At 45.5% G+C, this 27,955-nt stretch overlaps 1 protein-coding gene across 1 annotated transcript in view; it reads right to left on the bottom strand.

Moving 5' to 3' along the window:
• LOC141271752 (uncharacterized) overlaps window positions 1–23,084 on the bottom strand; it is a 35,597-nt gene extending 12,513 nt beyond the window's left edge. Inside the window, exon 1 of the mRNA XM_073681856.1 lies at window positions 23,018–23,084. The gene's annotated coding sequence lies outside the window, so the exon portion shown is untranslated. The remainder of the gene's footprint in view (window positions 1–23,017) is intronic.
• Window positions 23,085–27,955: the final 4,871 nt, after the last annotated feature.

The raw sequence follows: 27,955 nt of genomic DNA, 5'->3' as shown, positions 1-27,955 counted from the left end.
GTTGTCCTGTTAGGTTTTCTTCAAATGTGTCGGTTTTATTAACATAGTTAAATGCTTTACAGGGTGTATGTCCACATGTAAAAAAAAGCCCTTATAGGATAACCAAGTCACCAAATACCGGCCCATTAAGACACACTTTGTCACTCTCATATTCCCTACTGATTGAACCCCTGGACCAGTCTAAATCACGCTTCCAATCTCAATGGCAGAGAGATCTGAGTTGCACCTTAACGAGGGATCAGTGGAAGTGAATCTTCACCTTGACACACATCATCAATCAGCTGGTGATTTCAGGAGGCCAGCTATAAACTGCTTTCTCATTGGTATAGAGTCCCAACTCGCCTACACTCTATATTCCCAGATGCTAGTCCCATGTGTTGGAGATGTGGGGAGGAGGAGGGTGACCTACTACATATTTTTTGGACCTGTAAACTCCTTTCTCCTTTCTGGGGAAAAGTTCTACTAGTGATTAGTAAATTCAGTGATCTTATTTCAGACCTTGACCCAGCTTTCGTCCTTCTCCATCACAGCAACATCCCTTTAAAAACATATAAAAACTCAATACTGAGACACTTGATCACGTCTGCTAGAGCATGTATTCCCTTGCTATGGAAAAGTAACACTATGGTTCTCCAAAATAAATGAGATTATGTTAACGGACGAACTCCCCTCCATGATCAATAACTCCCATGATAAATGTTGTAAAACATGGTTCTACTAGAGTTTAAATCTTCCGCTGATTACCTTGACCTCATAGGGGAAAGCTAAGTCTATACTTCAGGAGCCTCTCTGAGGTTACCCTAACCCTCTTAGGCTATGTGCCCACGTTGCGGAAATGAAGCAGAAAATTTCTGCTTCATTTCCGCATGTCCTCTCCCGGAAAAACGCATGCGGAATCCAGCACGCGTTTATTGCGCGTTTATCGCGCGCTTATCGCGCGTTTTCCATCATGCGGAATTGCCTTGCGTTTTTAATGTATTGCACAAGGCAATTCCGCATGCGGAAACGCAAAATTAATGGACATGCTGCGGATTTTTGAACGCAGCATAAACGCTGCGGAAAAATCCGCAGCATGGGCATAGAACTTGCGGATTCTCATTGGGGACAATGGGATGCGGATTACCAAGCGTTTTACAAGCGTTTCCACTGCGGAAAATCCGCAGCAAAAACGCTTGTAATCCGCAACATGGGCACGCAGCCTTATCCATACATCCCTTCCCCCACTTCCCTTTGTGTGTATTTGTGTTTTTAGTTTTAGCTACTCGTTCTTTCTTTTATAAACCTTATTTGTTAATCCACATGAATATGTAATGACTTAATGTTTAAGTCTGAGTCACCACGCTGGTATATCCTAAAACACATTGAACCAATGTTCTACCAGCGACTCTACTTTGGATTATGCTTACTTATTTCATTTTCAAATGTTTTGGAAATACTGGTTATTGTTATGGTTATGTGGTCATGTTTGACCTACTACTTGTTGCACAACTAGTACCCGGTGTTTGTATTTGTATTTCCTTTTCAAAACTTAATAAAGATAAATTTGTAAAAGGATAATCAAGTCACATTGAATTTTGATATTTTTTTCTTGAAAAAAAACTCGGTGAAAGTATTCCGCCAAGTGTAGAAGCCTTTTTGGATACAAAACTCAAACAAAATATGCAAAAGAATTTACAAAGTCTGGAGGATGGATCTCAGACATCAAAAAAACTAAGTTTGAAAGAGATATCAAAGACTACGAGTCAAATTCAATTTACACATGGAAATGAAACAAACCAAGAGCTACTGTTCTGAAATACAGGTCACACAATAAATTCTAAGGAAATAGAGGAGAGCGGAGGTCAGCTTCACAAATCCTAATGTGTCCATGGGTTCCTCTAATTATAATTCTCTGAGGACTTATCTGATGCATCAGTGGGATCAACTAAAGACAGATGGAACAAAAATAAATTCTCAAGTACTCCCCACAATTCAGCACAAAACAACAGGCCGGAAGAAAGCTCAAACGTGCCCGGACATGTGCGTTCCATGCTGGAGTGCATCACAGTCTCCTATCTGCGAATGTGCATGTCCGGAAGCATGCGTTCCACGCCGGATCGCATAATGGTTTTGGATTGCATTCCACCAACATGGAAAAGTCCTGTCTTTGAGATCAGCATCATGGGAGACTAAAAACAAGTATTGCACATCCTCCCATCATGCAATAGGCATGTAGATCTACTTTATCACGACATAAAATATGAGATGATGGCCCACAGTAAATTCCTAAATGGTCATATTTGACCCCTATTGCATAATTAGAGATATAAAAGGATCACCACACTTGTTAGTTGTTACTAAATAGTATATGTGGGATATAACTGATAAGCAATAATTCTGATATAGAAGCTCAGATCTCTTGATGAAGTACAACAATATGTGAACCAGATTCACAGGGAACTGAGTAGAAATGGGTAGAGTATAAAACCCAAAAATGTAATCCAGAATGGGGCTGTATTCATACAAAACAGGCATAGGAAATTTGCTCATTCAGTCCCTTAGGGGCTCGTGAATCCAGTCTGGAAATCCACTCACTTTCCTTTTTGAGGATACATCTATTGTGATCACCTCCTATCACATTGGGTTTAACCATCTCAATGATACAAAAGGAGATGTCTCCGGTTTCACATTGATGTACACTGTTCATGTGCCTCGCTAATGGGCGATATACACCATGGTCGGGACACCCCAACTGCCCCCCACCCTCCTCCTATACTCCCTCTTGGTCTTGCCTACATAATCTAGGGGGCAGGTGCATGTGGCCATATACACAAGTACTGAGGTTTTACAGTTGGAATAATCCCTCTGAAAAAAGTTTTTACTCGTGGAGGAACTTGAGAAAGATTTACATAGTCTCATCAAATTACATATACAACATTCTCCAGATCTAAATAAACCACAGAGATTCTTCTATGTAGCCAAGTCCCCTTGGGTGCAGGTTTTTTGTAGAAACTATGCACTAAATGGTCTCTAATTGACCGACCCTTTCTGAAAGTTATTGTGGGAGTAGATCCTACAGCACCCTCAGGTCCGGGTCAGCCACAAGTATATCCCAGTGTTTTCTGAGGATATTAAAGATATGGTCACTCTGATTGTCATAAGTTTTTCTTACTCGTGTTATCCCACCTTTTTCTTGTTCTCTTGGTTAGGTATGGAGGAGTGTCAGTCTCTCCCATTTTTCTGCAAACGATGATACGGAATCCAAAATGTACCAGTAGTACCCTTTTTTCCCTGAATCTGGTGTTCAGGTCTATTGCCTGTATATTAAAATCTGTGACATTATGGCAGTACATTCTCAACCATAAAAATTAGCCCTTGGGTATTCCTCTTTTTATGGGGTTGGGGTGGTGGATATCCCACTTCAATAGTTTATTAGTGCTTGAAGGTTTATGGTAGATGAATGTCCCTAGGGTCCCAGGCTGTTCTTTCTTGATTAGTACATCCAGGAAAGGCAACTGGTGATAATTAAACTCAGATGTAAATTTCAGGCCGACTCTATTGATGTTGAGTTCCCTGACAAATTCAAAAGATTGTTCATTCGTTCCTGACCAGATGATTAAAATATAGTCAATATATCTATACCATACCCCAATATATGGATGCCACCACTTATGATCATCCGTGAATGTTGTGGTTTCCTCCCACCAGCCCAGGAATAGGTTAGCATACGAGAGGGCACAGGGGCTCCCCATCGTAGTACCCCTGAGCTGGTGGAAGTACTTCCTGTCAAAGAGAAAGAAGTTATGAAAAAGACAAGAGTGAATTTTAGAAGATACTATATGAAGTCATTATGTCTGCTACACTCTATTGACCTCGATTTCAAGAAATGTGTTACTCCTCTGATACCATCCTCATGCGGTATATTACTGTACAAAGCCTCGATATCTAGTAAGGTCTGCTCCCCTACATGCATGTATACATACTCGAGGATCTACATGTAGGGGAGCAGGCAAAGGGAAAACCAACTCCAGAGGGATTATTCCAACTGCAGGACCTCAGGCGGTATTGTGGGTACATTACACTGTGTGGGCATCATACATCCTGCATAAGGGGCATAATGGGGGCATTACACTGTGGGGGGCATCATACATGCTGCAAAAGGGGAATAATGGGGGCATTACACTGTGTGGGGGCATCATACATCCTGCATAAGGGGCATAATGGAGGCATTACACTATGTGGGGCATCATACATCCTGCATAAGGGGCATAATGGGGGCATTACACTGTGTGGGGACATCATACATCCTGCATAAGGGGCATAATGGGGGCATTACACTGTGTGGAGGCATCATACATCCTGCATAAGGGGCATAATGGGGGCATTACACTGTGTGGGGGCATCATACATCCTGCATAAGGGGCATAATGGGGGCATTACACTGTGTGGGGGCATCATACATCCTGCATAAAGGGCATAATGGGGGCATTACACTGTGTGGGGGCATCATACATCCTGCATAAGGGGCATAATGGGGGCATTACACTGTGTGGGGGCATCATACATCCCGCATAAGGGGCATAATAGGGGCATTACACTGTGTGGGGGCATCATACATCCTGCATAAGGGGCATAATAGGGGCATTACACTGTGTGGGGGCATCATAGATACTGCATAAGGGGCATAATGGGGGCATTACACTGTGTGAGGGCATCATACATACTGCATAAGGGGCATAATGGGGGCATTACACTGTGGGGGGGGGCATCATACATCCTGCATAAGGGGCATAATGGGGGCATTACACTATGTGGGGCATCATACATCCTGCTTAAGGGGCATAATGGGGGCATTACACTGTGTGGGGCATCATACATCCTGCATAAGGGGCATAATGGGGGCATTACACTGTGTGGGGCATCATACATCCTGCATAAGGGGCATAATGGGGGCATTACACTGTGTGGGGGCAAAATACATCCTGCATAAGGAGCATAATGGGGGCATTACACTGTGTTTGGGCATCATACATCCTGCATAAGGGGCATAATGGGGGCATTACACTGTGTGAGGGCATAATGCATAAGGGGCATAATGGGGGCATTACACTGTGGGGGGGCATCATACATCCTGCATAAGGGGCATAATGGGGGCATTACACTATGTGGGGCATCATACATCCTGCATAAGGGGCATAATGGGGGCATTACACTGTGTGGGGCATCATACATCCTGCATAAGGGGCATAATGGGGGCATTACACTGTGTGGGGGGCATCATACATCCTGCATAAGGGGCATAATGGGGGCATTACACTGTGTGGGGCATCATACATCCTGCATAAGGGGCATAATGGGGGCATTACACTGTGTGGGGGCAAAATACATCCTGCATAAGGGGGATAATGGGGGCATTACACTGTGTGGGGGCATCATACATCCTGCATAGGGGGCATAATGGGGGCATTACACTGTGTGGGGGCATCATACATCCTGCATAAGGGGCATAATGGGGGCATTACATTGTGTGGGGGCATCATACATCCTGCATAAGGGGCATAATAGGGGCATTACACTGTGTGGGGGCATCATACATCCTGCATAAGGGGCATAATAGGGGCATTATACTGTGCGAGGGCATCATAGATACTGCATAAGGGGCATAATGGGGGCATTACACTGTGGGGGGGCATCATACATCCTGCATAAGGGGCATAATGGGGGAATTACACTATGTGGGGCATCATACATCCTGCATAAGGGGCATAATGGGGGAATTACACTATGTGGGGCATCATACATCCTGCATAAGGGGCATAATGGGGGCATTACACTATGTGGGGCATCATACATCCTGCTTAAGGGGCATAATGGGGGCATTACACTGTGTGGGGCATCATACATCCTGCATAAGGGGCATAATGGGGGCATTACACTGTGTGGGGCATCATACATCCTGCATAAGGAGGATGGAGTCTGTGTCAGACTGAAGTCTGTGTCCCTCAGCTTAAGTGTCCATGAGCTGAAGTGCCTGAAATTTGAATTAATCCTGAATAATATGATGCATGCAGACTGTACCTTACCGGCCACCACCGCACTCTAATCAGCATCTCTGTTTATCCATTCCTCTTACAGGTACGTGACCCAACTTTTCCATCCTGATTTCCATGCAGCCTTCCCTATATCTCTCTGCTCCTACTATATACTAATGGTACGTGACCCAACTTTTCCATCCTGATTTCCATGCAGCCTTCCCTATATCTCTCTGCTCCTACTATATACTAATGGTACGTGACCCAACTTTTCCATCCTGATTTCCATGCAGCCTTCCCTATATCTCTCTGCTCCTACTATATACTAATGGTACGTGACCCAAGTTACACTACCCACCCCCCACTTTCATTTATGACCTTGTTTACTGAACCTTTGAGTATCCTACATCTGGTTCAGCCTTAATCAGCTGATCAAGATGAGCACAGACCACTCCCCTCTGGTTCACAGCTGAATGCATTCTGTAGGCCATATATTGAGAACTAGGAGTCTGTGTCAGACTGAAGTCTGTGTCCCTCAGCTTAAGTGTCCATGAGCTGAAGTGCCTGAAATTTGAATTAATCCTGAATAATATGATGCATGCAGACTGTACCTTACCGGCCACCACCGCACTCTAATCAGCATCTCTGTTTATCCATTCCTCTTACAGGTACGTGACCCAACTTTTCCATCCTGATTTCCATGCAGCCTTCCCTATATCTCTCTGCTCCTACTATATACTAATGGTACGTGACCCAACTTTTCCATCCTGATTTCCATGCAGCCTTCCCTATATCTCTCTGCTCCTACTATATACTAATGGTACGTGACCCAAGTTACACTACCCACCCCCCACTTTCATTTATGACCTTGTTTACTGAACCTTTGAGTATCCTACATCTGGTTCAGCCTTAATCAGCTGATCAAGATGAGCACAGACCACTCCCCTCTGGTTCACAGCTGAATGCATTCTGTAGGCCATATATTGAGAACTAGGAGTCTGTGTCAGACTGAAGTCTGTGTCCCTCAGCTTAAGTGTCCATGAGCTGAAGTGCCTGAAATTTGAATTAATCCTGAATAATATGATGCATGCAGACTGTACCTTACCGGCCACCACCGCACTCTAATCAGCATCTCTGTTTATCCATTCCTCTTACAGGTACGTGACCTAACTTTTCCATCCTGATTTCCATGCAGCCTTCCCTATATCTCTCTGCTCCTACTATATACTAATGGTACGTGACCCAACTTTTCCATCCTGATTTCCATGCAGCCTTCCCTATATCTCTCTGCTCCTACTATATACTAATGGTACGTGACCCAAGTTACACTACCCATCCCCCACTTTCATTTATGACCTTGTTTACTGAACCTTTGAGTATCCTACATCTGGTTCAGCCTTAATCAGCTGATCAAGATGAGCACAGACCACTCCCCTCTGGTTCACAGCTGAATGCATTCTGTAGGCCATATATTGAGAACTAGGAGTCTGTGTCAGACTGAAGTCTGTGTCCCTCAGCTTAAGTGTCCATGAGCTGAAGTGCCTGAAATTTGAATTAATCCTGAATAATATGATGCATGCAGACTGTACCTTACCGGCCACCACCGCACTCTAATCAGCATCTCTGTTTATCCATTCCTCTTACAGGTACGTGACCCAACTTTTCCATCCTGATTTCCATGCAGCCTTCCCTATATCTCTCTGCTCCTACTATATACTAATGGTACGTGACCCAACTTTTCCATCCTGATTTCCATGCAGCCTTCCCTATATCTCTCTGCTCCTACTATATACTAATGGTACGTGACCCAAGTTACACTACCCACCCCCCACTTTCATTTATGACCTTGTTTACTGAACCTTTGAGTATCCTACATCTGGTTCAGCCTTAATCAGCTGATCAAGATGAGCACAGACCACTCCCCTCTGGTTCACAGCTGAATGCATTCTGTAGGCCATATATTGAGAACTAGGAGTCTGTGTCAGACTGAAGTCTGTGTCCCTCAGCTTAAGTGTCCATGAGCTGAAGTGCCTGAAATTTGAATTAATCCTGAATAATATGATGCATGCAGACTGTACCTTACCGGCCACCACCGCACTCTAATCAGCATCTCTGTTTATCCATTCCTCTTACAGGTACGTGACCCAACTTTTCCATCCTGATTTCCATGCAGCCTTCCCTATATCTCTCTGCTCCTACTATATACTAATGGTACGTGACCCAACTTTTCCATCCTGATTTCCATGCAGCCTTCCCTATATCTCTCTGCTCCTACTATATACTAATGGTACGTGACCCAAGTTACACTACCCACCCCCCACTTTCATTTATGACCTTGTTTACTGAACCTTTGAGTATCCTACATCTGGTTCAGCCTTAATCAGCTGATCAAGATGAGCACAGACCACTCCCCTCTGGTTCACAGCTGAATGCATTCTGTAGGCCATATATTGAGAACTAGGAGTCTGTGTCAGACTGAAGTCTGTGTCCCTCAGCTTAAGTGTCCATGAGCTGAAGTGCCTGAAATTTGAATTAATCCTGAATAATATGATGCATGCAGACTGTACCTTACCGGCCACCACCGCACTCTAATCAGCATCTCTGTTTATCCATTCCTCTTACAGGTACGTGACCCAACTTTTCCATCCTGATTTCCATGCAGCCTTCCCTATATCTCTCTGCTCCTACTATATACTAATGGTACGTGACCCAACTTTTCCATCCTGATTTCCATGCAGCCTTCCCTATATCTCTCTGCTCCTACTATATACTAATGGTACGTGACCCAAGTTACACTACCCACCCCCCACTTTCATTTATGACCTTGTTTACTGAACCTTTGAGTATCCTACATCTGGTTCAGCCTTAATCAGCTGATCAAGATGAGCACAGACCACTCCCCTCTGGTTCACAGCTGAATGCATTCTGTAGGCCATATATTGAGAACTAGGAGTCTGTGTCAGACTGAAGTCTGTGTCCCTCAGCTTAAGTGTCCATGAGCTGAAGTGCCTGAAATTTGAATTAATCCTGAATAATATGATGCATGCAGACTGTACCTTACCGGCCACCACCGCACTCTAATCAGCATCTCTGTTTATCCATTCCTCTTACAGGTACGTGACCCAACTTTTCCATCCTGATTTCCATGCAGCCTTCCCTATATCTCTCTGCTCCTACTATATACTAATGGTACGTGACCCAACTTTTCCATCCTGATTTCCATGCAGCCTTCCCTATATCTCTCTGCTCCTACTATATACTAATGGTACGTGACCCAAGTTACACTACCCACCCCCCACTTTCATTTATGACCTTGTTTACTGAACCTTTGAGTATCCTACATCTGGTTCAGCCTTAATCAGCTGATCAAGATGAGCACAGACCACTCCCCTCTGGTTCACAGCTGAATGCATTCTGTAGGCCATATATTGAGAACTAGGAGTCTGTGTCAGACTGAAGTCTGTGTCCCTCAGCTTAAGTGTCCATGAGCTGAAGTGCCTGAAATTTGAATTAATCCTGAATAATATGATGCATGCAGACTGTACCTTACCGGCCACCACCGCACTCTAATCAGCATCTCTGTTTATCCATTCCTCTTACAGGTACGTGACCCAACTTTTCCATCCTGATTTCCATGCAGCCTTCCCTATATCTCTCTGCTCCTACTATATACTAATGGTACGTGACCCAACTTTTCCATCCTGATTTCCATGCAGCCTTCCCTATATCTCTCTGCTCCTACTATATACTAATGGTACGTGACCCAAGTTACACTACCCACCCCCCACTTTCATTTATGACCTTGTTTACTGAACCTTTGAGTATCCTACATCTGGTTCAGCCTTAATCAGCTGATCAAGATGAGCACAGACCACTCCCCTCTGGTTCACAGCTGAATGCATTCTGTAGGCCATATATTGAGAACTAGGAGTCTGTGTCAGACTGAAGTCTGTGTCCCTCAGCTTAAGTGTCCATGAGCTGAAGTGCCTGAAATTTGAATTAATCCTGAATAATATGATGCATGCAGACTGTACCTTACCGGCCACCACCGCACTCTAATCAGCATCTCTGTTTATCCATTCCTCTTACAGGTACGTGACCCAACTTTTCCATCCTGATTTCCATGCAGCCTTCCCTATATCTCTCTGCTCCTACTATATACTAATGGTACGTGACCCAACTTTTCCATCCTGATTTCCATGCAGCCTTCCCTATATCTCTCTGCTCCTACTATATACTAATGGTACGTGACCCAAGTTACACTACCCACCCCCCACTTTCATTTATGACCTTGTTTACTGAACCTTTGAGTATCCTACATCTGGTTCAGCCTTAATCAGCTGATCAAGATGAGCACAGACCACTCCCCTCTGGTTCACAGCTGAATGCATTCTGTAGGCCATATATTGAGAACTAGGAGTCTGTGTCAGACTGAAGTCTGTGTCCCTCAGCTTAAGTGTCCATGAGCTGAAGTGCCTGAAATTTGAATTAATCCTGAATAATATGATGCATGCAGACTGTACCTTACCGGCCACCACCGCACTCTAATCAGCATCTCTGTTTATCCATTCCTCTTACAGGTACGTGACCCAACTTTTCCATCCTGATTTCCATGCAGCCTTCCCTATATCTCTCTGCTCCTACTATATACTAATGGTACGTGACCCAACTTTTCCATCCTGATTTCCATGCAGCCTTCCCTATATCTCTCTGCTCCTACTATATACTAATGGTACGTGACCCAAGTTACACTACCCACCCCCCACTTTCATTTATGACCTTGTTTACTGAACCTTTGAGTATCCTACATCTGGTTCAGCCTTAATCAGCTGATCAAGATGAGCACAGACCACTCCCCTCTGGTTCACAGCTGAATGCATTCTGTAGGCCATATATTGAGAACTAGGAGTCTGTGTCAGACTGAAGTCTGTGTCCCTCAGCTTAAGTGTCCATGAGCTGAAGTGCCTGAAATTTGAATTAATCCTGAATAATATGATGCATGCAGACTGTACCTTACCGGCCACCACCGCACTCTAATCAGCATCTCTGTTTATCCATTCCTCTTACAGGTACGTGACCCAACTTTTCCATCCTGATTTCCATGCAGCCTTCCCTATATCTCTCTGCTCCTACTATATACTAATGGTACGTGACCCAACTTTTCCATCCTGATTTCCATGCAGCCTTCCCTATATCTCTCTGCTCCTACTATATACTAATGGTACGTGACCCAAGTTACACTACCCACCCCCCACTTTCATTTATGACCTTGTTTACTGAACCTTTGAGTATCCTACATCTGGTTCAGCCTTAATCAGCTGATCAAGATGAGCACAGACCACTCCCCTCTGGTTCACAGCTGAATGCATTCTGTAGGCCATATATTGAGAACTAGGAGTCTGTGTCAGACTGAAGTCTGTGTCCCTCAGCTTAAGTGTCCATGAGCTGAAGTGCCTGAAATTTGAATTAATCCTGAATAATATGATGCATGCAGACTGTACCTTACCGGCCACCACCGCACTCTAATCAGCATCTCTGTTTATCCATTCCTCTTACAGGTACGTGACCCAACTTTTCCATCCTGATTTCCATGCAGCCTTCCCTATATCTCTCTGCTCCTACTATATACTAATGGTACGTGACCCAACTTTTCCATCCTGATTTCCATGCAGCCTTCCCTATATCTCTCTGCTCCTACTATATACTAATGGTACGTGACCCAAGTTACACTACCCACCCCCCACTTTCATTTATGACCTTGTTTACTGAACCTTTGAGTATCCTACATCTGGTTCAGCCTTAATCAGCTGATCAAGATGAGCACAGACCACTCCCCTCTGGTTCACAGCTGAATGCATTCTGTAGGCCATATATTGAGAACTAGGAGTCTGTGTCAGACTGAAGTCTGTGTCCCTCAGCTTAAGTGTCCATGAGCTGAAGTGCCTGAAATTTGAATTAATCCTGAATAATATGATGCATGCAGACTGTACCTTACCGGCCACCACCGCACTCTAATCAGCATCTCTGTTTATCCATTCCTCTTACAGGTACGTGACCCAACTTTTCCATCCTGATTTCCATGCAGCCTTCCCTATATCTCTCTGCTCCTACTATATACTAATGGTACGTGACCCAACTTTTCCATCCTGATTTCCATGCAGCCTTCCCTATATCTCTCTGCTCCTACTATATACTAATGGTACGTGACCCAAGTTACACTACCCACCCCCCACTTTCATTTATGACCTTGTTTACTGAACCTTTGAGTATCCTACATCTGGTTCAGCCTTAATCAGCTGATCAAGATGAGCACAGACCACTCCCCTCTGGTTCACAGCTGAATGCATTCTGTAGGCCATATATTGAGAACTAGGAGTCTGTGTCAGACTGAAGTCTGTGTCCCTCAGCTTAAGTGTCCATGAGCTGAAGTGCCTGAAATTTGAATTAATCCTGAATAATATGATGCATGCAGACTGTACCTTACCGGCCACCACCGCACTCTAATCAGCATCTCTGTTTATCCATTCCTCTTACAGGTACGTGACCCAACTTTTCCATCCTGATTTCCATGCAGCCTTCCCTATATCTCTCTGCTCCTACTATATACTAATGGTACGTGACCCAACTTTTCCATCCTGATTTCCATGCAGCCTTCCCTATATCTCTCTGCTCCTACTATATACTAATGGTACGTGACCCAAGTTACACTACCCACCCCCCACTTTCATTTATGACCTTGTTTACTGAACCTTTGAGTATCCTACATCTGGTTCAGCCTTAATCAGCTGATCAAGATGAGCACAGACCACTCCCCTCTGGTTCACAGCTGAATGCATTCTGTAGGCCATATATTGAGAACTAGGAGTCTGTGTCAGACTGAAGTCTGTGTCCCTCAGCTTAAGTGTCCATGAGCTGAAGTGCCTGAAATTTGAATTAATCCTGAATAATATGATGCATGCAGACTGTACCTTACCGGCCACCACCGCACTCTAATCAGCATCTCTGTTTATCCATTCCTCTTACAGGTACGTGACCCAACTTTTCCATCCTGATTTCCATGCAGCCTTCCCTATATCTCTCTGCTCCTACTATATACTAATGGTACGTGACCCAACTTTTCCATCCTGATTTCCATGCAGCCTTCCCTATATCTCTCTGCTCCTACTATATACTAATGGTACGTGACCCAAGTTACACTACCCACCCCCCACTTTCATTTATGACCTTGTTTACTGAACCTTTGAGTATCCTACATCTGGTTCAGCCTTAATCAGCTGATCAAGATGAGCACAGACCACTCCCCTCTGGTTCACAGCTGAATGCATTCTGTAGGCCATATATTGAGAACTAGGAGTCTGTGTCAGACTGAAGTCTGTGTCCCTCAGCTTAAGTGTCCATGAGCTGAAGTGCCTGAAATTTGAATTAATCCTGAATAATATGATGCATGCAGACTGTACCTTACCGGCCACCACCGCACTCTAATCAGCATCTCTGTTTATCCATTCCTCTTACAGGTACGTGACCCAACTTTTCCATCCTGATTTCCATGCAGCCTTCCCTATATCTCTCTGCTCCTACTATATACTAATGGTACGTGACCCAACTTTTCCATCCTGATTTCCATGCAGCCTTCCCTATATCTCTCTGCTCCTACTATATACTAATGGTACGTGACCCAAGTTACACTACCCACCCCCCACTTTCATTTATGACCTTGTTTACTGAACCTTTGAGTATCCTACATCTGGTTCAGCCTTAATCAGCTGATCAAGATGAGCACAGACCACTCCCCTCTGGTTCACAGCTGAATGCATTCTGTAGGCCATATATTGAGAACTAGGAGTCTGTGTCAGACTGAAGTCTGTGTCCCTCAGCTTAAGTGTCCATGAGCTGAAGTGCCTGAAATTTGAATTAATCCTGAATAATATGATGCATGCAGACTGTACCTTACCGGCCACCACCGCACTCTAATCAGCATCTCTGTTTATCCATTCCTCTTACAGGTACGTGACCCAACTTTTCCATCCTGATTTCCATGCAGCCTTCCCTATATCTCTCTGCTCCTACTATATACTAATGGTACGTGACCCAACTTTTCCATCCTGATTTCCATGCAGCCTTCCCTATATCTCTCTGCTCCTACTATATACTAATGGTACGTGACCCAAGTTACACTACCCACCCCCCACTTTCATTTATGACCTTGTTTACTGAACCTTTGAGTATCCTACATCTGGTTCAGCCTTAATCAGCTGATCAAGATGAGCACAGACCACTCCCCTCTGGTTCACAGCTGAATGCATTCTGTAGGCCATATATTGAGAACTAGGAGTCTGTGTCAGACTGAAGTCTGTGTCCCTCAGCTTAAGTGTCCATGAGCTGAAGTGCCTGAAATTTGAATTAATCCTGAATAATATGATGCATGCAGACTGTACCTTACCGGCCACCACCGCACTCTAATCAGCATCTCTGTTTATCCATTCCTCTTACAGGTACGTGACCCAACTTTTCCATCCTGATTTCCATGCAGCCTTCCCTATATCTCTCTGCTCCTACTATATACTAATGGTACGTGACCCAACTTTTCCATCCTGATTTCCATGCAGCCTTCCCTATATCTCTCTGCTCCTACTATATACTAATGGTACGTGACCCAAGTTACACTACCCACCCCCCACTTTCATTTATGACCTTGTTTACTGAACCTTTGAGTATCCTACATCTGGTTCAGCCTTAATCAGCTGATCAAGATGAGCACAGACCACTCCCCTCTGGTTCACAGCTGAATGCATTCTGTAGGCCATATATTGAGAACTAGGAGTCTGTGTCAGACTGAAGTCTGTGTCCCTCAGCTTAAGTGTCCATGAGCTGAAGTGCCTGAAATTTGAATTAATCCTGAATAATATGATGCATGCAGACTGTACCTTACCGGCCACCACCGCACTCTAATCAGCATCTCTGTTTATCCATTCCTCTTACAGGTACGTGACCCAACTTTTCCATCCTGATTTCCATGCAGCCTTCCCTATATCTCTCTGCTCCTACTATATACTAATGGTACGTGACCCAACTTTTCCATCCTGATTTCCATGCAGCCTTCCCTATATCTCTCTGCTCCTACTATATACTAATGGTACGTGACCCAAGTTACACTACCCACCCCCCACTTTCATTTATGACCTTGTTTACTGAACCTTTGAGTATCCTACATCTGGTTCAGCCTTAATCAGCTGATCAAGATGAGCACAGACCACTCCCCTCTGGTTCACAGCTGAATGCATTCTGTAGGCCATATATTGAGAACTAGGAGTCTGTGTCAGACTGAAGTCTGTGTCCCTCAGCTTAAGTGTCCATGAGCTGAAGTGCCTGAAATTTGAATTAATCCTGAATAATATGATGCATGCAGACTGTACCTTACCGGCCACCACCGCACTCTAATCAGCATCTCTGTTTATCCATTCCTCTTACAGGTACGTGACCCAACTTTTCCATCCTGATTTCCATGCAGCCTTCCCTATATCTCTCTGCTCCTACTATATACTAATGGTACGTGACCCAACTTTTCCATCCTGATTTCCATGCAGCCTTCCCTATATCTCTCTGCTCCTACTATATACTAATGGTACGTGACCCAAGTTACACTACCCACCCCCCACTTTCATTTATGACCTTGTTTACTGAACCTTTGAGTATCCTACATCTGGTTCAGCCTTAATCAGCTGATCAAGATGAGCACAGACCACTCCCCTCTGGTTCACAGCTGAATGCATTCTGTAGGCCATATATTGAGAACTAGGAGTCTGTGTCAGACTGAAGTCTGTGTCCCTCAGCTTAAGTGTCCATGAGCTGAAGTGCCTGAAATTTGAATTAATCCTGAATAATATGATGCATGCAGACTGTACCTTACCGGCCACCACCGCACTCTAATCAGCATCTCTGTTTATCCATTCCTCTTACAGGTACGTGACCCAACTTTTCCATCCTGATTTCCATGCAGCCTTCCCTATATCTCTCTGCTCCTACTATATACTAATGGTACGTGACCCAACTTTTCCATCCTGATTTCCATGCAGCCTTCCCTATATCTCTCTGCTCCTACTATATACTAATGGTACGTGACCCAAGTTACACTACCCACCCCCCACTTTCATTTATGACCTTGTTTACTGAACCTTTGAGTATCCTACATCTGGTTCAGCCTTAATCAGCTGATCAAGATGAGCACAGACCACTCCCCTCTGGTTCACAGCTGAATGCATTCTGTAGGCCATATATTGAGAACTAGGAGTCTGTGTCAGACTGAAGTCTGTGTCCCTCAGCTTAAGTGTCCATGAGCTGAAGTGCCTGAAATTTGAATTAATCCTGAATAATATGATGCATGCAGACTGTACCTTACCGGCCACCACCGCACTCTAATCAGCATCTCTGTTTATCCATTCCTCTTACAGGTACGTGACCCAACTTTTCCATCCTGATTTCCATGCAGCCTTCCCTATATCTCTCTGCTCCTACTATATACTAATGGTACGTGACCCAAGTTACACTACCCACCCCCCACTTTCATTTATGACCTTGTTTACTGAACCTTTGAGTATCCTACATCTGGTTCAGCCTTAATCAGCTGATCAAGATGAGCACAGACCACTCCCCTCTGGTTCACAGCTGAATGCATTCTGTAGGCCATATATTGAGAACTAGGAGTCTGTGTCAGACTGAAGTCTGTGTCCCTCAGCTTAAGTGTCCATGAGCTGAAGTGCCTGAAATTTGAATTAATCCTGAATAATATGATGCATGCAGACTGTACCTTACCGGCCACCACCGCACTCTAATCAGCATCTCTGTTTATCCATTCCTCTTACAGGTACGTGACCCAACTTTTCCATCCTGATTTCCATGCAGCCTTCCCTATATCTCTCTGCTCCTACTATATACTAATGGTACGTGACCCAACTTTTCCATCCTGATTTCCATGCAGCCTTCCCTATATCTCTCTGCTCCTACTATATACTAATGGTACGTGACCCAAGTTACACTACCCACCCCCCACTTTCATTTATGACCTTGTTTACTGAACCTTTGAGTATCCTACATCTGGTTCAGCCTTAATCAGCTGATCAAGATGAGCACAGACCACTCCCCTCTGGTTCACAGCTGAATGCATTCTGTAGGCCATATATTGAGAACTAGGAGTCTGTGTCAGACTGAAGTCTGTGTCCCTCAGCTTAAGTGTCCATGAGCTGAAGTGCCTGAAATTTGAATTAATCCTGAATAATATGATGCATGCAGACTGTACCTTACCGGCCACCACCGCACTCTAATCAGCATCTCTGTTTATCCATTCCTCTTACAGGTACGTGACCCAACTTTTCCATCCTGATTTCCATGCAGCCTTCCCTATATCTCTCTGCTCCTACTATATACTAATGGTACGTGACCCAACTTTTCCATCCTGATTTCCATGCAGCCTTCCCTATATCTCTCTGCTCCTACTATATACTAATGGTACGTGACCCAAGTTACACTACCCACCCCCCACTTTCATTTATGACCTTGTTTACTGAACCTTTGAGTATCCTACATCTGGTTCAGCCTTAATCAGCTGATCAAGATGAGCACAGACCACTCCCCTCTGGTTCACAGCTGAATGCATTCTGTAGGCCATATATTGAGAACTAGGAGTCTGTGTCAGACTGAAGTCTGTGTCCCTCAGCTTAAGTGTCCATGAGCTGAAGTGCCTGAAATTTGAATTAATCCTGAATAATATGATGCATGCAGACTGTACCTTACCGGCCACCACCGCACTCTAATCAGCATCTCTGTTTATCCATTCCTCTTACAGGTACGTGACCCAACTTTTCCATCCTGATTTCCATGCAGCCTTCCCTATATCTCTCTGCTCCTACTATATACTAATGGTACGTGACCCAACTTTTCCATCCTGATTTCCATGCAGCCTTCCCTATATCTCTCTGCTCCTACTATATACTAATGGTACGTGACCCAAGTTACACTACCCACCCCCCACTTTCATTTATGACCTTGTTTACTGAACCTTTGAGTATCCTACATCTGGTTCAGCCTTAATCAGCTGATCAAGATGAGCACAGACCACTCCCCTCTGGTTCACAGCTGAATGCATTCTGTAGGCCATATATTGAGAACTAGGAGTCTGTGTCAGACTGAAGTCTGTGTCCCTCAGCTTAAGTGTCCATGAGCTGAAGTGCCTGAAATTTGAATTAATCCTGAATTGAACCTGAAGTGAACTGAAGGTACCTGGATACTAAGTCACAGTAAACAATGATTGTTTTTGTTTTCATTCTCACCCCCTTAATCCTTCACTTCTTTCAACCACCCCTAATCCCTACACCGGGAAAGGAACTCTTCATCTCTCCCTCCATTCTCCCCACCCATCTCACCTCTTCCTCAGAGCTATTCCACAACATACAATCCTTTGTCTCCAAACACAGACAGCCACCTCATGCCCTCTCCTGCTCCCACCTAATAACGCTTTCTCTGCTCCTCCTTACTGCCGGCGACATCTCTCCAAATCCTGGCCCTCCTCACCACATCCCTACATTCACTTCCACCTCCTACCCCCGATCTATCCCAAACTCTCGTAACCCTTCTAACCTTACACCCATCCGCCCAGCCCCTGCTTCCCTAGTCCCCCTAACAGGAGCTCTATGGAACGCTCGCTCTGTCTGCAATAAACTTTCCTACATTCACGATCTCTTCATCACTAACAAGCTTTCCTTCCTCGGAATCACTGAAACCTGGCTCACCCCCTCCGACACAGCCTCTCCTGCTGCACTTTCGTATGGCGGATTCCACCTCTCCCATACCCCCCGCCCCAACGGCAAGCACGGTGGAGGAATAGGTTTCCTCCTCTCAGAAAACTGCTCCTTCACCCAGATCCCACTGCCGCCCGCAATTACTCTCCCGTCTTTTGAGGTGCACTGTGTGCGCATCTACTCCCCCTCCAACCTCCAACTGGCTGTCATCTACCGCCCCCCAGGATCAGCCACCACTTTCTTTGACCACTTCACCACCTGGCTACTTCATTTCCTCTCTGTTGACATCCCCACTATCCTCATGGGCGACTTTAACATCCCCATTGATACTTCCCTCTCCGCTGCCTCTAAGCTTCTATCCCTCACTTCCTCCTTTGGTCTTACCCAGTGGTCTTCCACACCCACCCACAAAGACGGCCACACGCTGGACCTCATCTTCACCCGCCTCTGTTCCCTATCTAACCTCTCTAACTCACCTCTCCCTCTCTCTGACCACAACCTACTCACATTCTCTTCTCTCTCCTCCCCGGGGCAACAATCCCCACTCCACAAACTTGAATACCCTCGTAGAAATCTCAAACACCTTGACCTACACTCTCTCTCTGAATCCCTCCTCCCTCTTACAGACATTAGTTCCTTACATGATGCAGATGCTGCTGCCACTTTGTACAACACCACAATAGCTGCAGCTCTCGATTCGGTCGCCCCCCTCATGCATACCAAGACTCGCACAATCAACAGACAACCCTGGCACACCAGCCTAACTAAAGAACTGCGACGGGCCTCCAGGGCTGCTGAACGTAGATGGAAAAGGTCCCACTCCCATGAGCACTTCATCGCATTCAAACAGTCCCTCACTACCTTCAAGTCCACACTCACTGCAGCAAAACAAACCTACTTCACATCTCTCATATCCTCCCTGTCCCACAACCCCAAACAACTATTCAACACCTTCAATTCTCTCCTCCGTCCCCCAGTGCCTCCTCCCTCTCCTCTTATTTCAGCCGAAGACTTTGCCTCATTCTTCAAGCAGAAGATTGACACCATCAGACAAAGCTTTTGCCTAAAGCCCCCACAGCCCCTCCCCACACCTACTCAACCCTCCTCCTCCAAAACTACATTCTCCACCATTTCTGAAGATCAACTTTCCTCCTTACTCTCCAAATCACACCTCACCACCTGTAAACTTGACCCAATCCCGTCCCACCTCATCCCAAACCTTACCACTATCTTCATCCCAGCCCTAGCCCACCTCTTCAACCTGTCACTAACAACTGGTGTCTTCCCCTCATGTTTCAAACATGCCTCAATCACACCCATCCTCAAAAAGCCCTCCCTTGACCCATCCTCTGTGTCTAGCTATCGCCCCATATCACTTCTCCCCTATGCCTCAAAACTACTGGAACAACATGTCCATTCTGAACTGTCCTCCCACCTCTCCTCCTGCTCCCTTTTTGACCGCCTACAATCTGGTTTCCGACCGCACCATTCTACTGAAACTGCACTGACTAAAGTCACAAACGACCTACTAACCGCCAAATCTAAGCGACACTACTCTGTCCTCCTCCTCCTAGACCTGTCATCTGCCTTTGACACAGTGGACCATTCCCTCTTACTACAGACTCTCTCATCTCTCGGCATCACAGACTTGGCCCTATCCTGGATCTCCTCATACCTAACAGACCGGACATTCAGTGTCTCCCACTCACACACCACCTCTTCATCTCACCCCCTATCTGTCGGTGTCCCCCAAGGTTCAGTTCTAGGACCCCTGCTCTTCTCCATCTACACCTTAGGCCTGGGACAGCTCATAGAGTCTCATGGCTTTCATTATCACCTCTATGCTGATGACACACAGATCTACCTCTCTGGACCCGATATCACCTCCGTATTAACCAAAATCCCACAATGTCTGTCTGCTATTTCCTCCTTCTTCTCTGCTAGATTTCTAAAACTTAACATGGACAAAACAGAATTCATCATCTTTCCGCCATCTCATTCAACCCTCCCAACTGACCTATCCATCATAGTCAATGGCTGCCCACTCTCCCCAGTCCCTCAAGCTCGCTGCCTCGGGGTAACCCTGGACTCGGAACTCTCCTTCAAACCACATATCCAAGCCCTTTCCACTTCCTGCCGACTCCAACTTAAAAATATCTCCCGGATCCGCACATTCCTAAACCATGAATCTGCAAAAACACTGGTGCACGCCCTCATCATCTCCCGCCTTGACTACTGCAACCTCCTGCTCTGTGGCCTCCCCTCTAACACTCTCGCACCCCTCCAATCTATCATAAACTCTGCTGCTCGACTAATCCACCTGTCCCCCCGCTATTCCCCGGCCTCTCCTCTCTGTCAATCTCTTCACTGGCTCCCCATTGCTCAGAGACTCCAGTTCAAAACCCTAACCATGACATACAAAGCCATTCACAACCTGTCTCCTCCATATATCTCCGACCTAGTCTCCCGTTACATACCTGCACGCAACCTCCGATCCTCACAAGATCTCCTGCTCTACTCCCCTCTTATCTCCTCCTCCCACAACCGTATACAAGATTTCTCCCGTGCTTCCGCCCTACTCTGGAACTCTCTACCCCAACGTATCAGACTCTCGCCTACCGTGGAAACCTTCAAAAGGAACCTGAAGACCCACCTCTTCCGACAAGCCTACAACCTGCAGTAACCACCGCTCCACCATACCGCTGCACGACCAGCTCTACCCTCACCTACTGTATCCTCACCCATCCCTCGTAGATTGTGAGCCCTCGCGGGCAGGGTCCTCGCTCCGCCTGTACCAGTCGCTGTCACATTGTGTTCAAGATTATTGAAATTGTTCTTGTATTATACCCCCTTTTTCACATGTAAAGCGCCATGGAATAAATAGCGCTATAATAATAAATAATAATAATAATAAGGGGCATTACACTGTGTGGGGGCAAAATACATCCTGCATAAGGAGCATAATGGGGGCATTACACTGTGTTTGGGCATCATACATCCTGCATAAGGGGCATAATGGGGGCATTACACTGTGTGAGGGCATCATACATACTGCATAAGGGGCATAATGGGGGCATTACACTGTGGGGGGCATCATACATCCTGCATAAGGGGCATAATGGGGGCATTACACTATGTGGGGCATCATACATCCTGCATAAGGGGCATAATGGGGGCATTACACTGTGTGGGGCATCATACATCCTGCATAAGGGGCATAATGGGGGCATTACACTGTGGGGGGCATCATACATCCTGCATAAGGGGCATAATGGGGGCATTACACTGTGTGGGGGCATCATACATCCTGCATAGGGGGCATAATGGGGGCATTACACATCCTGCATAAGGGGCATAATGGGGGCATTACACTGTGGGGGACATCATACATCCTGCATAAGGGGCATAATGGGGGCATTACACTATGTGGGGCATCATACATCCTGCATAAGGGGCATAATGGGGGCATTACACTGTGTGGGGCATCATACATCCTGCATAAGGGGCATAATGGGGGCATTACACTGTGTGGGGCATCATACATCCTGCATAAGGGGCATAATGGGGGCATTACACTGTGTGGGGCATCATACATCCTGCATAAGGGGCATTACACTGTGTGGGGGCAAAATACATCCTGCATAAGGAGCATAATGGGGGCATTACACTGTGTTTGGGCATCATACATCCTGCATAAGGGGCATAATGGGGGCATTACACTGTGTGAGGGCATCATACATACTGCATAAGGGGCATAATGGGGGCATTACACTGTGTGGGGCATCATACATCCTGCATAAGGGGCATAATGGGGGCATTACACTGTGTGGGGCATCATACATCCTGCATAAGGGGCATAATGGGGGCATTACACTGTGGGGGGCATCATACATCCTGCATAAGGGGCATAATGGGGGCATTACACTGTGTGGGGGCATCATACATCCTGCATAGGGGGCATAATGGGGGCATTACACATCCTGCATAAGGGGCATAATGGGGGCATTACACTGTGGAGCCAGTAAAGGGGTCCTGTACTATGAGAACAATACGTTTCCTCCCTTCCTGTCTCCATAGTTGGGTCGTATGTATCTATTACAGAAAACAGAACAAAAACCTTATGATTCTTATAAAGGGGCAACACAAGACCCCAAAAGAGTCTCCGTGCTGAAGGGGTTAATGCCCCCTGCGCCCAGTAATGGGGTCTCCACATACCTCCACCTGCAGAGCCGCCACCACATATATGGCTGCTCTGTGCACACAGGACCTGTGATGAGGTCACAGGAGGGGAGGAGTCAGGGGTCACATGATCAGGGGCCTCAGTGGATGCAGGACTCTGCTGTGCTGGTTGTCATGGTGCTGGATGAGCTGAAGTTTATCTGTGGGGTCAGGAGGGGTTTACAGTGTGGATGTAGCAGAGCCGCGTGTGTACGAGGTGTACGGAGCAGAGCCGCGTGTGTACGAGGTGTACGGAGCAGAGCCGCGTGTGTACGAGGTGTACGGAGCAGAGCCGCGGGTGTACGAGGTGTACGGAGCAGAGCCGTGTGTGTACGAGGCGTACGGAGCTGAGCCGGGCGTGTACGAGGCGTGCGGAGCGGATGCTGCCCCTCTCCAGGAGCGATCACAGCAGCATGCACGGCATGAGACATTCTTGTACTACACGGACTGTCCTGACAGAACACAGCTCGTCAGGACGTAGCCCCGACCTCCAGCGACAGTCGGACAGTCCCATTGGATCGGGGACGGTTGGGGGGTTTCTGTATATAAGTTGTGTGTGATAATTGGAGAATTATTAATGTCTTAGCATAAAAGGATGTACCTGAGTGTTTGTGCCGGGGTCCACATGCATGGAGGGGTTGAGGCGGTGCTGGCTGTATTATGCAGACGGCATCTGCCTGTAACAGTAGTAACCAGAAACTACTAGAAACTCTGCACCAAAATGAGCCAAATCCTTATTCTGGGATCTTCGCCTTGTACGTAACACCCCCGGATCCGGTACAAGCCGGGCAGATGTTCTCATTCATGTCATTTTCTGCTTAAGGTTCTGCGGTTTTCTGGCCAACTATAAAAAAGAAAAAGCGTAAAACAATATTTGTTTCTGCTGCATTGACATAAGTACAATCTTTCATTATATATAAATCTATTACACGTCGGGTCAATGCTGTAAAGGACAGTAAAGTGCCATGGTTGTGGTTGTGGTTTTTGGGTCTCTCTACTTCCCTCCCAAAAATGCAATCAGAAACTTGTAACTACTGATCTCTCCACAAGAGAAAGCCGACAACTCCATCAATGGGATCATTTTATAAAATTAGGTCTTCACAAGATGAAAATGGGGTCACAAACCACATTTTTTTTTAAATGTTCATAAAAAAACCCCCAAAGAAACAAAAATAATAACCTTACTTTGATTTTTTCCCCATTTTTCAATACTTTATGTGCTAAATTGAATGTTGTCGTTCCAAGCAACAACTAGTCCCACAAAACACAAGCCCTCCGTCTATGTGAATGAAAAAACAAAGTTATATTTTTTGGGAAAAAGGGGAGGAAAAAAACAAAAAATTTGTCTTGTCAGAATAATGTAATTGCTATATATATATATATATTTTTTAAAATTGAATAATTTTACCCCAAAATTGTGATCTCTGATAATATTATCATTCTTGATGCGAGATTAATCATTAGTCTGTAGATAAATCCAAACATCTGGAAGATGTAGAACAATATATCTGTGATTCTCTTCTGCCAGGATAAGCGCCTCCTTTCTGTCCTTTCTGTGATGGAGAAAACGCTTGAAAGATTCAGAAAGTCCGATGAGTTTTTGGAGCTTATTGTAAAGGGCCTTAATGACGACCTGGGAAAGAAACCACCAGAAACAAAGGATCCAACCAGGTAAGTTCTAATTATCCCATCTGATAAAATGATCAGCTTTATTTCCATGGGATTGTTCTGTAGAAGAGATGGGACCTGCAGCGTTTTGATCCTGAACTTCACTATGTATAGATGTAGCAAAGCTTAATGTGACAATTCACACACCGCATTGATAAACTGTCTCAGAAGGTTAGCTCTCATAACAGAATTAACATCACTTATAGTGGAACTAAACTTACAATTTGTTTTCAGAGTTGTGAAAATTATGGCACTTTGCAAAGCACTTCATTAGTTTCTTTGGCGTCATATCCATAAAATGATGATATTAAAGTGGCCTCCAGACCCTGCTTTTCCCCAGTGCAGGAGCGTTGCTGGGGTCCTAAGAGATCAGGGACCCCAGCCCCAAAGTACATGTTTCCCCATATAACCTCCCTGCCACTTAAAAGAGGATTTATACTTATATAATTACAGTATACCACTGCTGCTAATCTAAAATACACTATACAAAGACCAGTATTACCAAAATTACTACTATACAAGGCCAAAATGATACTGCTACACAATGTCCTCTACCATCACCACCACACAGTGAGTCCATATATGAAAGAAAACCCCGCAGGGTAAAAGACCATCAAAGGAGTCCAGGGAGTATAAAATATATCATATTTATTCAGCAATAGAAAAATAGGATGATGGGGGAAGGGAAACAACACATATGTGATTGTTAGACATGTAAGCAAAAAAAAGCAAGGCACGCAAGGAAGGGGCCATTCCAGGTATAATGGCTGTCTATAGTATCATCATGGGTATACTAAAATATCCCAAAATAGACACCGCATATATTCCACTGGGGGCAACAGTCATCATATGCAGGTGCATCTCACTAAATTACAATATCATCAAAAAGATAATTTATTTGAGTTCTTCAATACAAAAAGTGAAACTCATATATTATATAGAGTCATTACAGACAGAGAGATCTATTTCAAGTGTTTATTTCTGTTAATGTTGACGATTATGGCTTACAGCCAATGAAAACACTAAAGTCATTATCTCAGTAAATTAGAATAATTAACAAAAAACACCTGCAACGGCTTCCTGATTGTGTTTAAAAATGTCCCATAGTCTGTTTCAGTAGGCTCCACAATCATGGGGAAGACTGCTGACTTGACAAATGCCAAGAAGGCAGTCATTGACACCATCCACAAGGTCCCAGAGTTCCAATTTTCCTTTGGAAATCAAGGTCCCAGAGTCTGGAGGAAGAGTGGAAAGGCCACAATCCAAGCTGCTTGAGGTCTAGTGTGAAGTTTCCACTATCAGTGATGGTTTGGGGAGCCATGTCATCTGCTGGTATAGGTCCACTGTGTTTTATCAACACCAAAGTCAGCGCAGCCGTCTACCAGGACATTTTACAGCACTTCATGCTTCCCTCTGCCGACAAGCTTTTTGGAGATGGAAATTTCACTCTCCAGCAGGACTTGACACCTGTCCACACTACCAAAAGTACCAATACCTGGTTTACAAACAACAGTATCACTCTGCTTAATTGGTCAGCAAACTCACATGACCTTAACCCCATAGAGAATCTATTATAGAGAATCTATGGGGTATTGTCAAGAGGAAGATAAGAGACACCAAACCCAACAAAGCAGACGAGCTGAAGGCTGCTATCAAAGCCACCTGGGCTTCCATAACACCTCAGCAGGGCCACAGGCTGATCGCCTCCATGCCACATTGCCGCATTGATGCAGTAATTGATTCAAAAGGAGCCCTGACCAAGTATTGAGGGCATTTACTGAACATACATTTCAGTAGGCCAACATTTCGGATTTTAAAAACATTTTTCAAGCTGATGTTATAAAGTATTTTAATTTACTGAGATAATGACTTTTGTGATTTCATTGGCTGGAAGCCATAATCAGTGACGTACCGCCAATGGTGGCAGGCCACACCACTGCTATGGGGCCCGTGAGCCTCGGGGGAGCGAGGAGGATAGGTGAGTATTGGGGGGTGGGAGGTTGCGGCGGCGGAGGAGCGGTCACACGCAGTAGCGGCTGCTGTAGCTACCACGTGTGCCCGCTGCTAAAGGGACATGAATATTCCATCTTCTCCACTTCCATGGGCGTGGAGAAGAGGGAATATTCATTCTCTTTAGTAGCGGGCACGGAGGAGCGCTGAGCCGCGGCTCCTGCTTACAGTGCCCGCTACTAAAGAGAATGCATATTCACACTTGTCAACGCTCATAGTCCCGGCGTGGAGAGGAGTGAATATGCCGGCAGCAGCAGCAGCTCACCTCGACAACTGAGAGCGCGCGCTGCTCAGATACCAACATGAGCTGCTGGCAGACAGAACACAGCAGCTCTGGAGCAGAGGTGAGGAAGGAAGGTGAGTATAAGTGTTTATTTTTTGTGTGTGCAGTGATGGGGCCACACATACCAGGATTGGGGGGTGAGGAGGCCATACATACCAGGATTGGGGGATCAGGGGCCATACATACCAGGATTGGGGGATGAGGGGGCCATGCATACCAGGATTGGGGGATGAGGGAGCCACACATACCAGGATTGGGGGATGAGGGAGCCACACATACCAGGATTGGGGGATGAGAAGGCCACACATACCATTCCTGACCCCATTTCTGGCGATTGGATATTTCCCTGGATCTTGTGTATCCTGCTGCATATTGCTGTATATAACATAGGCTTACGTCATGTGAACAATGGCCAAATAGCTGTTGGCTGAGAACTCGTCCTGTATGATAAAATCTGCAATGGAGGTTCCTAATACGGCTTCCAACGAAGATGTGACATCATCCAAATGTGTATAAGAACTAGCGAGTGATAAAGGAGACAATGGCTGGTAGGTAATAAGTCATTACCTGTCTGCCAATATCTTGTTCTGGAAGACTTCAAGATATCATGTATTACATATTACATATTATTTTGAAAACGAACCATGTAATACCACATGTGTCCTGGAGAGGCCACTACGTCCAGCAAAACACAGCTGATTGCTGAGGGGGTTCACTGCCAGACCCCCGACTATCAACTGATCGCCTGCAAGTCCTCATTTGGGGATAGGAGTTGTTCACACTTGGCATATTTTGTGATTCATGAGGGGAGGACCTTCAGCGCTTCCTGTGGTCTATTGTGACAGGCTGCAGGGGTGATGGCTCAACTTCAGCACACATCATTGCTGCAGCCAATCACTGAGCTTAGAAGCTCTGTCAGCATGGCCCACTGAGCCAAGTGATTGGCTGCAGAACTGCAGTCATGATATCACCCT

The sequence above is a fragment of the Phyllobates terribilis genome, unplaced genomic scaffold, assembly GCF_046119375.1.
Source record: "Phyllobates terribilis strain yellow unplaced genomic scaffold, ASM4611937v1 Scaffold_5__5_contigs__length_657084704, whole genome shotgun sequence".
In the NCBI taxonomy this organism is placed as follows: Eukaryota; Metazoa; Chordata; class Amphibia; order Anura; family Dendrobatidae; genus Phyllobates; species Phyllobates terribilis.
This window is presented reverse-complemented; position numbering and strand designations above follow the sequence as displayed.